Below are 16100 nucleotides of genomic sequence, written 5' to 3'. Positions count from 1 at the left end.
ATGCATTCAATATCCTGACTAATTTAGGCCAGTGTTTCACATGCCTTCATCATCACTTTAAAGGAATAACAGACGAATTGCAAAGTCTTCAATAGTCCCTGAGACCCAGCCATTCATGGTTGATGTCCCAGCTTCATTACTGTTCCCCACCTCACATATATCAATTACATCAACTGAAAGTTTCCAATCAGAGCAGATCCCATCAGTGCGAAATTTTATGCTTGGATCCCACCTAAGCCTAAGTAAACATTTTTTGTTTCCTTGCTTCCACTGAAAAAAGGCTCATCTCCACCTATTCCCAACCCTCTTTCTCCACATCATCAAATTTCACTTTGATTCATGATCCCCCTTCCTTCCTCTTTAATTTACTCCTTTAATTCCTGTTGATAATTGTCCCTGCCACCAAGCATTTAATTCACTCATCTACTGGTAACCATCTAAAATTTGGGACTATACATGTCATAACCCTAAAGTTTAGGGGCAATGTAAAAATGTTTAAATAGATTTAAGCATAACAGGAATTAAAACAAAGTCACAGTTTCACAGAGTGTAGGACTGATGAAGACTTCATTACAATTTATCGTTGAACTTATTGCTCTGACATCAAAGAAGCAATATTTTAGTTACTTTTCTGAGAGATAAAGGAGAAAGGAACAATCTATCTGTTGCAGTCAAATCAGTATAAATCCTTCAAAAGGAAGTAGGTGTTCAAAATGGTTGTGGTCAACACATTTCTGAGGCTTGCCTGTGGCCCACAGGTGAATTATTGACTGGACAGGAGGCTCCACCTATTAAGAATTAATCATGCTTGCTTCAGTCATAAAATAACATAGAAGAATGGCACAGTTGAAGCGATAGCTAGTTAGTTCAGAAACAAAGAAGCCAAGCCTTGTAATGTCTGAGAAAAAAAATGCAACCGGCCTGCCTGCCTGGTTGAGGGTAGCAGCCAGGGCTACGTTTGAAGCGCTGCTTTCCATTTGGAAAGGTACATTCTCATTCATGGTGGCTTTTGCAATGTGATTCAGAAAGTAGTTAAAAGCCGTTTGGGCTTCAGCCAAGAGGGGAAAATTAATGGCTTTTAAAAGAGGGCAAATCTTATCAGTATATTGAGTGATCCACTGGGTGTAATATGAGAAAAACCCCAAGCATCACCTCAAAGCCTTTGTAGTCCTGGGAACAGGGAGCTCTAATAGGGGGAACATCCTATTGGGATCAGAGCCAAAGATGTCATTATCCACCATGTAGCCACGGGCTGGTGCTAGGTTCAATGATACTTTCGTCGAGCAGACGTTATGTCTCAGACTTTATAAAATCTCAGTCTGCTGTGCTGAACCTCCTGCTCTTGGGAGCAATAGGTTTGTAGTCCGAGGACAGATTCAGGAATAGATGTGAGGAGTTTATATTGGTGTGGAGAGGCTGCATGTGGGTTCTGATTTTGGGGGCCTCCGTTCTGAACTGTTACAGGGGAGAGGGGAGCAGAATACTCCAAGATCACGTATTTAAGGTGACACAGGAAGTCCAGACCCAACAACACCGGAGCACACAATTCATCAAGTACAAACAGGTGAAATTTACAGAATTTTCCCCCCTTCAAATGACAGATGTACTGTACAATGTTGCTGAATATGCGTAGAATGAGAATGAGATGCAAGAAATTTGCGATAATTGGAAGGATACATCTTTAGGTTGTATTTTTGCACAGTCCATGAGTCTATGAAGCTTTCAGTAGAGCCTGTGTCGATTAGGCATTTAGTTGAATGTCCATTTACCTTCACAGTCACTATGCAGTTGCTGAGCTGGTGAGGTATGTCCTGATCTCGGACCATCGAGGATAGGATGCCAGAGACTCCATACTCCTCACTCGAGGGGCCCCCACTGTCCTGGGTTGCCCTGCATGGGTAAATTGGCACCAACCTTGTTATGCAGCAAGATGGCCACCCTCCTTCCTGCTCTGATAATGATAGCAACAAGTTTGAATTTGGGTAATGGCAAGTTGGATGCCGAGCCTTTTTGCACTGTTTCCTCACTGCCATTGCCACCCTCCGTGTGTAGTGCAGCAAGTATGCTTGGGTGAATTTGGGTCAGACGGCTTGGGGCTGGAATCGGATTTGAGAGCAGTACAGGCCTCGGACTTCCCCTCGCACGGCGAACCATCCTCAATACCCTTTCTTTCCAAAGCTGGAACACACCGAGTCTTTTGCCAGGCAACAAAATTGGGGATGCTGGCTCTTGCCACAGAAAAACAACTCCCTAGTATAGGAAGCGGTAGACATTAGTGCTGGGGTAGCGGAATCAGCCAGTCCTTGGAAGAGGTCACCTGGGTGAGCGAGCTCACTGGCTTCAAGGTCGTCATTCTCAAGCTTGGCCTGTTCCAACGATTTGCCCAGTTTTAACATGGCTAGCCAGGTCCTTTGTACCCAACTCGAGTAGTCACTGCCCCATGTACTTCGAGTGGACCCCCATGACTAGTGTGTCCTGGATCTGTTCTTCTTCATGAACACGGCCCCTAGCCACTTCTTGGCAAGTGTCCACAGATTCATCAGGTAGTCATTGATGTTAGAGCGAGTCGGTGCCTCACTAAGACCTTCTTTTGTGACTTCAGGAATTGAGCCTTCAAAGCCTCGATGGCAGCGTTATATGTAGTGCAGTCCCTGATGACAGCATACCCTTTTGTTCCTACCCTCAAAACGAATATGGACCTCCTGAGTTCATCAGTGTGGATGGACACGTTCAGGTAGGCCTGGAAGTAGTCTAGCCAGTGTGTGCATCGCGGTACAGAGGGTCTATCAGCAGCATCCCTGGCTTGAGTAGCGCTTCCGTCGTTGATGGAATAAGCTCATAAAATTTTAGTGTGAATAAAAGCTTCATGGCTGGAGGGAGAACATTTATTAGCCTTTTACTGAGGTTAGGGTCTTACAGTAATCTTCAGAAGGGTTCTGGGTTAAAGTGGGAAACCAGGATTATAAGTGAGCAGATGTGGGAAGAGCCAGTCATCAGCGCAACACACTACGAGTGAATCCCAGTTCACTGCACAGAGTGAGTCAGTTTACAAATCTTCTGGACTGCTTCTGATGTTAAAGTTCCCTGCAACAACCAAAGGGTAACCAGGAATACAATCTCAACCTCTGGTTTGCAATTTATGATTCTCCTACCAATTTTAGATCACAGACTCCAAACTCATTTCAATTCCTGTCACTTTCCAACCACTAACTGGTGAACATCTAAACCTTTCTTCTGTCATGCCTCCCTCTGCCCTTGCAACCCAGATGGGTGAGCATACAATGAAACGTCTGTCGAGAATCACAAAACACATTGGAATTCAGCCATTGCCAAATTTAGTAACATTTGACTGAAAACTAAATACCCAAACTAAAACTTAAACACATTATTTGTGGCAGCATTCAACTTTTCACCAGCTCTGTTTTCCCATTTCTGACTGTCGATGTATCGCAGCACTTCCACCAACAGAGCAGAAATCAAAACACATCATCTCTTAAATCGTTGAATTTAGTTGTAATGCAATAACAATAAATCTTCTTTTAACTTTCCAAACAAACTGTATAAAAACTCTGATTCTCTCTACTCTCTCTACATGCAAAGCTTAATGTTCACAAGATAAAGTACAGAACAATAGTTTAGACAAATTTCAACACTCCATTATTACAATCTAAACTTTATCCAATCTTACTTGCTACTTTGAGATATTTTGTAAAAGGGGTTTTAGAATACACACTATTTACACAATACAAGATTGAAGTATTATTTGAGAATTGGTCTGTATTTTCCTATATTTCAATCTATATATTGGATCAACATGTGGTTTTTTTTATTAAACTCAATAAAGATATTTTTTTAAAAAGAAAACAGTGAAAAGCCCTTTGCAATAAGTAATACATAATGCAAATATTGCATTCAATCCCACTTCTGAAACAATCGACATCAAATAATAATGCTGTGACTGTCCCTTTGAGAATCAAATGTACTTTGGTTGTTGAATTATGTAGAGAACTATTCTCTTCTGAATGTTAGTATGTTTAACTTAGATTATTTGGTCATCTTGTTCTCTGTTCCATAACAAAACCCTATAATTAAATGCAATGTAAATACAATTTTGAACTGTGTTGCATTTTATCTTTGATAGAATATGATTTCTTCATTTGTAGAAACATGGTTAATAACTTGAAATAGTTAAGGTAGTTTGAGATATTTGAAATACTGTAACTTGAGGTTGAGGTCATCAAACATTATTGAAACATATTCTTACCGACCATCAAACAAGACTTCTTGCTTGATCCACAGCGACAAACTGACTGACCCCTGCCCCTCACATTCTCAAAACCAAGATACTCTATGGCCTTCAAAGAATTGCTAAAAATTCTAAACAAGCAGCAATGTAAATTTGCTAATACAGAAATTATATCATTTCAGCCTCTACAAATTAATCAATGTTATTTGAATTAGCACAAGACATCTATATGAGATGTTCATGTGATATATTGACCATTATAACTTAAGCATTGGTTTTATTTATCAGTCACTTTATTTATTTACTTTAACATTACACATCAGGCTAAATATTGTGACATCACTGCCTTGACCAGAATAATTGAGGGCTAATTCACCCCTCAATTATGGCTGGAGACAAGATGACTATAAATAATCAGAATTAATTTCACTAAATGAATATGTAACTGATCATTCTCTGATTTTTTTTCTGGAGGAAGATTCCATTATTTTTATCATGTATCTGAGGAAATAAAGTTTGCTGTAAAATGTTTATTGTAGTCTTGTTATAAGTCAATTCCCATAAGCAACTCAGTATTTGACTAATATAATGTCAATACATCTTCACAAGTATATTTTGCTGAAACACAACAAGCAATAACCATGAGAATTCTGTCCAAAATGAAAAGGGGTGAATCGTCTTGGTTTGCCTGGGTACTGGAAAAGGTGCCAATGAATGCCTGAAGTGCACTTGAATAGGCCAAGCTGAATCTAAATTTCATAAATGAACCTTTATGATCTCCTACTGTCTTCATGCAGAGACAATCTTTTGTATCAGCACCTTTCATCAAAAATGGGTCTCAGCATAAGCATTCATGACTAACCTCACCGGGAACACATCAAGACTCCCTGGGGTCATCTGAATAGATCACCTGAGCACATCATTTCAAACACAACCTCAGAGATCGACTGAAAGATTTTGATACTCTATCCTTGCATATGTGGCATACAGAGGTTATGCATTCCTATGGGGCAAACACGAAGCAAGTCAGTCCCAATGACCTTCAATGGCAATGAGTAAGGATAGAATGAGAAGGATAAATTCCACTGTAGTATATTGTAAAGAATTGGTCAGCATAATAATTCTACATGGTATTCCATTATATTAAAGGACAGGATTCTCCTGAGAGAATCAATGCTTCATTGTACCAATTTTGTGCCATATCTGGGGAAGTAACAATGAACTGAAGTGTGACACTATCAGTGAGAAATATGCATTACATGGTGACCTCAGGGGGAAAAAAAAAGTATTGGAGCAAACACAGTCATGTGTTCTTTTCTAGTTTCTTTAAAACATAAATCTCCCTCAACATCATTTAAAATAAATTAACACAGTTATTTTTGCTGATGGACCATGTGATAATTCTTTCAACTGCCTTGAATTAAGGGATTATTTTGGTAACCATCAATTGATTGGTTTTGGATTATCAGAGATTTGAAATGTTTCAAAGCATCTCCAGCTATTTTAGTGATAAATCCGCTCATATTCAGAGCCTTCCTTCTGAGAGAAGAATGTCATTCCTTATAATTAGCTCTCATTCTTATTGATTGTCTTTGATGACAATTTTATGAAACTAAGTCAAGGTTGATTAAATACAAAATTCTAATTAAACATTGCAAAATGTACTTCACGTATTCACATCAATAACAGGACAAGACAGGATGGTCATTAAAACCCAAAACATTGGCAATATACCTTTGGCTCCTATGGACACTGACTGGCTGAATTAATCTAGCATTTTTTGTGTGTTTTTACTATAATCACAGTATCTGCACATTTTCAGGTTTCACTCATTAAAACAGTCATCTGTGACATGGGAAAAAATAATGTTTCGGTTGGTCAGTGACCTCATGTTCTAAATCAACTAAGGTGCTCCTGATAAAATGTTTACTATTCTCCTTCTCCTGCAAATCTTGTAATAGTATGGAAGCTCAGCAGGTCAAACAATGTACTTTATACAGCAAAGATAATGACACATAACCAATGTTTCGGGTTTGAGCCCTTCATCAAGGTACCTTGAATGCAATGGTATTGAAGGTAAGTTAAGTGGTCAATTCCATTGCTGGAGATGATATATTGGCTGCTGTTTTGAAACAAAGAATACTTTATCTGAAATGTTTGTGCCTTATCTTTTCTTTCTTTCTCTTCTCTTTCTTTGGCTTGGCTTCGCGGACAAAGATTTATGGAGGGGTATGTCCACATCTGCTGCAGGCTCGTTGGTGACTGACAAGTCCGATGCGGGACAGGCAGGCACGGTTGCAGTGGTTGCAAAGGAAAATTGGTTGGTTGGGGTTGGGTGTTGGGTTTTTCCTCCTTTGTCTTTTGTCAGTGAGGTGGGCTCTGCGGTCTTCTTCAAAGGAGGTTGCTGCCCGCCGAACTGTGAGGCGCCAAGATGCACGGTTGGAGGTGATATCAGCCCACTGGCGGTGGTCAATGTGGCAGGCACCAAGAGATTTCTTTAAGCAGTCCTTGTACCTCTTCTTTGGTGCACCTCTGTCTCAGTGGCCAGTGGAGAGCTCACCATATAACACGATCTTGGGAAGGTGATGGTCCTCCATTCTGGAGATGTGACCCACCCAGCGCAGTTGGGTCTTCAGCAGCATGGATTCGATGCTTGCGGATTCTGCCAGCTCGAGTACTTTGATGTGTCTTATGCTGAAGAACTAAAAGGCATTATTAGCATTTAAGTTTTGCATTGGTGAGAGTTGGCATACTGCAGAGTGTTAGTGCTCTGTGACAGGACCTCTCAAACATTGACAATATTGGCGCTATCTCTGCCGGGCTTTTAATTATTCATTGCGGTGTGTAAAAATAAGGTCAGAAAGGTCTTTAGGTCTGTTCTGCCATTAAGGAAGATCGTGATCTTCCACATTTCTCAATTTCCATGGAATTTTTAAAAAATTCAGTCTAGATTTCAAAAAAATATGCATGTTAATCTGCTTTCATCTGTTAAATCAAAGCTGGTTCTTTATGCTGTTTCCTTGACTTTTCTACTCTTTTTCATTCATTATTCTTGCTCAAATCTCTAATGTTCTCCATACACTCAGCAATTCCTTACAAATGTCAAAATAAGTGATCATGTATGACGAATGTTCTCTGCAGTGAGTCTACAGAGCCAATGTGATCCAGTCCAACACAAGCTCCCCAAAGCTTTACAGAACATATTTGGTGAGCTGCCTTTGGGTGACAATTTTGGAGTACTTACCATTACAAAAAGAACTTGGGATTTGTATTGGGGCTTTTGTGTTCTTCTCAGGATGTCCCAAAATATTTTCACATAAAGAAATGCTCTTGGGCAGCATTTATTGTTGTAATGAGGTTAAGAAGGTTGCATGCATCTGCTCTAATGAACAGTGATGATAATCAATAGGTTGTTTATAGTAATCTGCAGAAGAGATCAACATTGACCAAAACAACACAAATAGCTCATTTGGTCCTCTTCAAAATAATGGATTACCTGCATGTATACAAATGCAGACTTAGCTTTCGTTTACTATTTCATACAATCGGACACCCTCAACATGGAATATCCCTTCAGCATTATTCTGAGCTACCAGCCTAAATTTTACATTGCTTATTAGGGAACCCAACTCTGAACCTTCTAACTGCTGCTATTAAAATAGAGCCATGTCTTGTTTTTTTTTGTGTGGTTATTGTTCGGTTGAGAAAATGGCAACTAATTTTACTTATTACAAGAATAATTGAAACATCACAGTGGCTCTGAACACAATAGAAAACTGTTCCATTTTGTAGTTCAGGAGTCAGATAGCTATGATTTGATAAATATTCTCTAATTTGTTTTCAAGGCACAGGTAACAGCACAATATCATGAGAACGTATTTGTGAGATCAACTATAATATCCAATTGATGGATACAACCTCTGTGGCTCTTGCTGTTTGTAGGCAAAAACTTAATTGTAAATTAATTTCAGCTGTTCAGTCAGACCAAGTAACTTGGATTTTGCTGAGAATTGTCAGAATTGGGTTCTTCAGTCTTGAGAAGAATAATATTTATGATTTGTTCAGTGCCTCATTGACTTCTGAACTCAACTTCCAGAGAAGAGAGTATAAAAGGGAGTAGCAAAGAGCACCACTTCAATGACTATATTCCCATTATAATTTGACATTACTTGAATTCAATATTCCCATTTGAATATAATTACACCAACAGAGCAAAGGCAAAAGTCAATACAGCAGCATTCATCCCCTAAGCCTTCTCATCAACTAGAAAGTAAATGCAAGCTTCATTCACAAATGGAAATTATTATCTGAGAAGTTTTGAGCACTTCGCAGATATTGCCAGTCATTAATATTTTGGACGATATCTATATTCTGGAAAGTTGGCAATGGGAAGTTTGATAAATAGTTTGCAATAGAAAACTCACATCAACTGGAGCACATGATCAGCAAAAACTCCAGATTTCCTTCAGGTTCTCTGGTTTCCTTCCACCCTTTAAAATGTACAGGGATTGTACGTTAATAGGTATATTTGGGGCATGGGTTCGTGGGCCGAAAGGGGCTGTTACCATTGCTACAAATCAGTCTACTATTAATAATACTCAACAAAAGAATATAAATTAATTCTATTTTTTTATTACCTTCAAAATCTCAAATGGCTGACAAATAATATGTAGTTATAAATGTAAAAATTTCAAGATCTTGAGCAGCTTAAATATAGCAATGATGACACCAATATCAACAGATAAAAACATGTTCACACCTTGAATTAAAATAGTGACAAGGGAAATTACACTTTCACATTCACATTACACACACATACTTGAATAATCCAGTGGGAAATTTTAACCATCAACAGTTTTAAACTAGAACGGTTGGAATAAACCTGGAACTTGTTTACTGAGTCTTATGGTTCCAGTTGCACCATGGAATAGGTGGATTGTAATGAATTCATCTATTTCCATCCCTTCCCCATACATATCACATCAGAAAATGTTCAAAAAGTCTAACTTTATCTCCACATTTACAAATCTTCCAGTATTTTATCTCATCAAATATTACATCGTGAGGAAAAGCAGACACATACTTCCATCCTACAGCATCTTTGAAGCCTAACTTTATTCCTTTGGAGACCTGAAAGCCCATGACTAATAAAATCCAGTACTAGTATCAGAGAACTTGTTTGACAATGATTAGTACATGTGCTTTAAATACAATTGATAGATGGACCCCATGTGACCTTATTCTGTGCCTTGCTTTCCACAAAGACCGACAAATTGCAGCTCAGCTTCACCTACTTGCTCCTGGGATGGCATTTTTGCAATCGCTAATTGCCATTTATTATGCAGCTGCAGATTTTAACCACTCAGACGTGACAGTTGGCAATTGAGTTATGTGTGACTAGAATTGATTTTTACACCATGGCTTTCATTTGTTCACCACAGGGGATAGCATGTGTCACTAATGAAGACTTTTACCTACAGAGTGCAAGAGGCTATCAACTGAGATATAACAGTTTGCTCAAAATATCAGAGACCTATTGCATCTCAAAGGAAGGTCAATGGCAGGTTTTAACAGTTATTCTTTGCTGCAAATAGGAATCCTTCAAGATTCTGTAATGTCGCTGCAGCTGAGAGCATTAGCAACATTGAACATGCAAGAAGAACATAAGGAATAGAAAAGCTACAATCCAATCCGACAGTGGCCACCAACGAATGAGCAGCAGATACTGAGAGATAAGGACTTGATGGATACTGTGGGTTAGTTCCCCAAGCAGACTGTTCAGGTAGTCTGGCAGAATTTCTCATTGCCAGAACTGACCAACAAGCACCAACTTCACTTGGCTGGCAGTAAGAGGAACTCTCCCAGGCAGATCTCAAGCACCTGCATAACAGAAGACTCTGATGTTTGGATCATTCCCAGGGATGCACACAGAGACAGACAGTGCAACTGGAAGATCATCAACTTGATGAAAGATGCTTTTGGGCCTGCCCAAAACTTATTGGTGTTCCAGTGTAGTGAGAAGTCAGTGAAGGAACATTGCTGACAAGCATATTCCAGGCTGCAAGAGTATGTGCTGAGGGATGAAGTGAAGCTTGCTGCAGCCAACACAAATGCCTTGTGGGGAAGGCCAACAGTCGAGGTTACATCTGCTATTGAAACTTGAAGGATCAAAACCAGTGGTGAATCCCCTCAAACAACACGAGGGTGTATTGCCCCAGGGGACCACTTATGTGGCAATGCTGCTCTGTATGAAGAAAAGTGCTCATCATACTTTGTAAAGATCCTGAATGTATGGACTAAATTACAAAAAGAATGGATAAAGTATATGACACAAAAATAAATAATGAAGCTTTGTCCTATATTTTCCTCAGTATATACTTTAATTGTGACTCATTTCTTTTTGAAATTAAAAATAAATACAAGAAAGAGAACCAGCCATTCAGCCTTGTTCTGCCATTTAATAAAAACAAGAACAAATTTCTAAGAGAGCACCAATTTCCTGCAATAACACTATTTGTCTTCATTCTTTTACAATTTAAATATCTATCAATATCTACTAAAAAATCTGAAAGTGTTGAACCAGATCAACCACACACCAGAGTTCTTAAGTGGAAGCTGAGGAGACTATGAAGGATTTTGTAGTGATCTTTCAAGAAGCGCAGGATTCCAGAGAGTTTCTGGAAGACTTGATAGTTGCAAATGACACTTTACTCTAAGAATGGAAGGAGAGAAAAGACAGGAAATTATATGACAGTCAGTGGTTAGCAAGGTATGAGAATCTATTATCAAATATGAGGTTTTGGGGCACTTGGATACACACAATAAAATAAGGAGATGGTTTCCACAAGGGAAAAATTGTACTTCAAAAATCTATTGAAATTTTTTGAGGAGATAATAGGAATAAAAAAATAAAGGAGAATCTGTAGATGTGGTTTACTTGGACTTGTCAAGATGCTGCATGAGGCTTCTAAGCAAGTTAAGAGCCCATGGGATTACCAAAAATATATTAGAATTGATTGAATATCCTTGACTGGCAGGAGGCAGAGGGATAAAAGGGACCATATCTGGTTGGCTGTCAGTGACCAGTGGTGTTCCAAGGGCTCAGTGACCAGCTATTTTCAAGTTATATGTCAGGAATTTGGATGATGAAGTGGATGGTTTTGTGGCCAGGTTTGTGGATGTTATTGTCATGTTGGGTTCAGACACACTGGTTATAAAAATGACCTTGAGTCTGGAGTTGTGTTCATAGCTTGTTTCATTTTACCATACACTCAGTGAATATTTACATGTGCAGCCTTTTCCCTGGTAGTCCTGAGCTCCTCTCCCCAAAATGCAGAAGTCCCACCCGGTGACATCATTGGCCTGCTTGATGTCCCACCAATTGTGTTACACCACAACCCCCTTACTTTGCATTCAAAGCCCCCTTTCCCGTGGCTTTGCCCACTACAGTTACCTTTATGCATTCTGATACAAAAACGCACACAACATTTACAATACACACGTCTTTCTTGACTCTGGATGTTTTACAGTCTCTACAGATTCAATCTTTGTGGTCTCTTTACTTCTTCTCCTGACCTTATTCTTATTATGCCAGGCAAACTCTGTGTTTCAGTTGACAGAGTCTCTGGACCTGCCTACAGGAGTACCCATTTCCGGCCCGTGCTCTTGTTGCTTTTTACCTGGAGAATCTGGTATGGGAATGAAATATTGGTGATTCTGTCTCAGAGTCCCTTGTGGTCCGCTAACCATGTATAACCATGCAGAGAAGTTACTGTACCTTGCTGTCTTGCATCAAGAGATCCAAACCTCATCTCTTGGTGTCAGATTTCCAGGTCATTCGTTCCGTGTCTCTTGTTATACAACTTTGGATTCTTACACCTCTTCTCACTCTCCTCATTCTGGAGTTGTAGCAGGTCTGGGAGTTCAGTCTGCAACTTCTCTGGAAGGGTTGGTAGAACTGTGTGAAGGTGACATCCCATGACCAACTGGGCTGGACTGTAGCCATTGCTCAGTGGTGTGGTTCTGTACGCCAATAGTGCACGGTAAGGGCCTTTTGGTTTCTTGAGCAGGTTCTTCACTGTTTTTACTGCTCGCTCTGCCTCACCATTGCTTTGTGGATACTTAGGGGTACTGGTCATATGCTTGAATCTGCTGCAAAAGCTTTCAAGTTTTGTCCAAAGAATTGTGGACCGTTGTCACTTACTAACGTCTCTGGAATGCAAATGTTGATTTTAAATGAACAATTACATCGATAGTTCGTGTTGGTCTGAGTTGTACTAGTTCTATGAATCTCGAGATATAGTTCTCTCCAAGAATGAGTAACTTTACGCCAAGTTTTTGTCGTGGCCTGTCAGGGAATTTACTTGGCATCAGTGGTTCTCTTATGTTTGTCCTTCCCTGAATGCACTCTCTGTACCTCAAGACAATCTTGCTTATTTGATTACTCATATCTGGCCACCACATTGTTTGATTGCCACTTTCCCGGCACTTTACAACCCTCTGTTGCCCCTCGTGTATTTTCTTGAGTACCTTGTTCCGCATGTTAATTGGAATAACTAATCTCGTAACATGCAGGAGTAGTCCATTGTGCACACTCAGAATGGCCCACTCTTGCCAGTAATGTTTGACTGGTCTTTGTAACTGGTTTCTGTCTGGCCAGCCTCCAACACTGTATTTCATGACCTGTGCGCACACACTGTCAACTCATTGATGCTCTTGAAGCTCTGTCAGGTCTCTGTCGATCGTTGGGAGGTTTACCCTCATCATCTCAACGTAAATATTGGTGTCCTTTATGAGGTCTTTGTCAGGACTCGTGGTTCTGCCTTGTAGTAGAGAGTGAGAGAGTGCATCCGCAGTTATAAGGTTCTTCCCAGGTGTGTGTGAGATTGTGTACGAGTATCTTATCAACCTCATCCTGAACATCTGTATCCATGGCGGCAGCGAATCCAGTGCTTGCCCACCTAGCAGACTCACAAGTGGTTTGTGGTCCATCTCCAAATGGAACTGTAGTCCCAAAATAAAATTGTTGAATCTCTTGCAAGCCCATGTCAGTGCCAATGCCTTTTTTCCAGCTGTGTGTACTGTTGGTCTGTTTCTGTTAGCGATCTGGAAACATAAGCTTCTGGTGACCAATTGTCTCCATCCTTCTGTAGTAGTACTGCTCCCAATCCATATGATGAAGCATCAGCTGATATTCTCAGTTGCCTATTTGGATCATACAACTAAAGAACCGGCGTGGATGATAGCACTTGCTTGAGGTTACTAGATGTCCTCTGTTGCTCATGTCCCCAGTTCCACTGTTTTTTCTTGGACAACAGATCTCTAAGTGTTTGTCCTTTTCAGCCAGGTTTGGTGTGAACTTCCCTAGTTGGTTCACCATACCGAAGAAACTTCTGAGCTCACTAATGTTTGTCCGCTCCTTCATGTCCTGCACAGTTCTTGTCTTGTCTGCGTCTGGTCTCAGGCTCTCTGCTGAGATTATGTACCCCAGAAATTTCACCTGCCTCCTTCCAAGCTCACATGTTGAGAGTGACCCCTGCTCTTTCTGCTCATTCTAGGACTGCATGGACCCTTGTGTTGTGATATTCCCCAAATGAGGTTATTGTCCGTGTGGCAGACAACTCCTTCCAGACCTGCAGTAACCTTGGTCACCATTCTGTTCTGAAAGTGTTCAGGAGATACCAAAGGGTAAGCAGTTCAAATAGTAACATTCAAATAGCATGTAGAGAGCTGATTCTTTGCACAAAGGAATTTGCCAAAATCCCATGTTTGCATCTAACTTGGTAAAATATTGTGCACCAGTGAACATGCCAAGGGTTTGATCCAGCAAAGGAAGTGTCAACTTTTCTCTGCACACTGATCTATTCAAGGGTGTCGAGTCCACACAAATGAGAACATCCTCTTTATTCTTTTTTGGTGCTACTACCAAGCGCAACACCATTCTGTAGGCTCCTCTATGCAGCTGATAACTCCAAGCTTCTCCATTCTTTCAAGCTCTCTCTTCATTCTGCCCATGAGTGGCAATGGAACCCTTCAAGGAACTTTCAATGAAAATGATTTCACATCAGACATGCGTTTAATGAAATATGGCTTCTGTATTAGCCCGACTCCATCACCAAGTTTGGGGTATGCCTTCCAGACCATTGCCTGGTCTATGGTGTCCAATCTGGCCACTAGCTGGAGTCTCACTGAAGCCGGTCTGCTCAACAGCACTGCTTGTAAGTCTCTCACCATATACACTTCTTTTGTGGTGCTCCTCTCTCTGTACGAGAGTGTTTATTTTGCTGATCCCAGGACCAAGAATTTCACTCCCCTGGACTGTAGAGTAGCTTCGGTATTTCTCCTTGCTTGCCAGCTCCGGATATAATTATTTTAAACACCTGCTCGGGAATGCCTGTAACATCAACCCATGTCGATTTGGAAGGTCACTTTGCTGCCTCCTACGCTAACCTCGGCCATCCAGGGATCCTCGCTTGATGTTATTTCTCTGAGAAACTATCTGACCACATCCTCCGCTACCTCATTCAGCATGCAGGTTGGCCTACAGACTTTTCAGTAATGTCCTCATTTGCCATAGTTGTGGCATTCTGCACTCCTGGCTGGGCATTGAAATGCTGGGTGGAACAGTATTTTTCTGCCCCTGGGGCATGTCTTGCCCTCTACTTTGCTCTGCATCATTATTTTTAACATTTTGCTGTCCTGTCATCTTACCTTTGCCTTTAAACTTTTGCTGTCTTCTTCACTTAAGTTGCCCTGCGTCTACTGCTGGTTTGCTTGCACATATTTCTTGTAAGTTGTTTTGCTGCTGCTTTATCACCTCTGACTGTCTAGCCATTGTGACTGCTTTCATGAGGTGAGGTCTTTGTTGAGTTGCATCCTCTCTGATAGTGACGAATCTCTAAGACCCATTACTAGTCTGTAGCATAAAAGTTTGTCATGTAGATCGCTATATTCGCAGTTCTCTGCCAGTGCGTACAAGGCAGTAATTAACGTGTCTACTGTTTCTGCAGGGTGCTGCATTCTTTTGGTAAATTTCACCCATTCGTAAATTAAGTTTTCCATAGGCACAAAATAATAATCCAACCCTCCCCGCACTCATTGTACTGCTGCCTCTGTACGCCTGTTAAGTCCAGGCTTCGTATCACGTCATCAGCCTCATCCCCCATGCAGTATACCAGCATATTCACCTGCCTAGCTTCAGAGAAATTATTAAAATTACTTGCCAGTCTGAAGTGCTCAAATCTTCTTATCCACTTCTGCCACTCCTGTGGCTTTGAGATGTCGAAGGATTCTGGAGGTTTTATTGTGAATGTCGCCATTGGAGGAACCACAACTGCCATTTGTGTTGCCTGTACAAGTTCAAGCCGTCCTCCATCTTAGCTCACTTTTTTCACTTTTATCCTTTCAATGCCTGTCCTTCTCTCTGTGGCTCAAAGCTTCACTTCTGACAGCATGTCATGTTGGATTCAGACACGCTCATTATAAAAATGACCTTGAGCCTGGACTCGTACTCTTAGCTTGTTTTATTTTACCATTCACTTAGCGAATATCGACATACGCAGGCTTTTCCCTGCTCGTCCTGAGCCTCTCTCTCCAAGATGAGGAAGTCCCGTCCCATGACATCATTGGCCTGCTCGATGTCTCACCGATAGTGTTACAAAGATCGGAGGAGGGACAGGTAGTGTTGACAAAACACTAACTCTGCAGAAGGACAGACATGTGAGGAGATTGGAAATAGCAAATGGAATACAGTGTATGATCGTGTGGTTTAGTGGAGGGAATAAAGGTATGGAGTCTTTTCCAAATGGACAGTAAGTTCAGAAATCAGAGATGTCGAGGGATGTGGGAGTCCTTG

General features: G+C 40.7%; 1 protein-coding gene and 1 long non-coding RNA gene across 12 annotated transcripts in view; both read right to left on the bottom strand.

Moving 5' to 3' along the window:
- The window catches only part of LOC138761991 (low-density lipoprotein receptor-related protein 1-like), a 1165126-nt gene that overhangs the window by 1103522 nt on the left and 45504 nt on the right, over nucleotides 1–16100 (bottom strand). Inside the window, exon 1 of one of the 11 annotated variants that reach the window (XM_069935094.1) lies at nucleotides 4269–4474. The exons of the other annotated variants lie outside the window; for them this stretch is intronic. The gene's annotated coding sequence lies outside the window, so the exon portion shown is untranslated. Of the gene's footprint in view, nucleotides 1–4268; nucleotides 4475–16100 lie in introns of those variants that run through there. 11 annotated transcript variants of the gene reach the window in all.
- Nucleotides 10685–15045, bottom strand: LOC138761997 (uncharacterized). Its single transcript, XR_011356697.1, has 2 exons — nucleotides 14957–15045; nucleotides 10685–10958 (listed from the first exon to the last, which is right to left on the bottom strand). It is a non-coding gene; the product is annotated as an uncharacterized lncRNA (long non-coding RNA).

This window comes from Narcine bancroftii, chromosome 4, assembly GCF_036971445.1.
Source record: "Narcine bancroftii isolate sNarBan1 chromosome 4, sNarBan1.hap1, whole genome shotgun sequence".
In the NCBI taxonomy this organism is placed as follows: domain Eukaryota; kingdom Metazoa; phylum Chordata; class Chondrichthyes; order Torpediniformes; family Narcinidae; genus Narcine; species Narcine bancroftii.
This window is presented reverse-complemented; position numbering and strand designations above follow the sequence as displayed.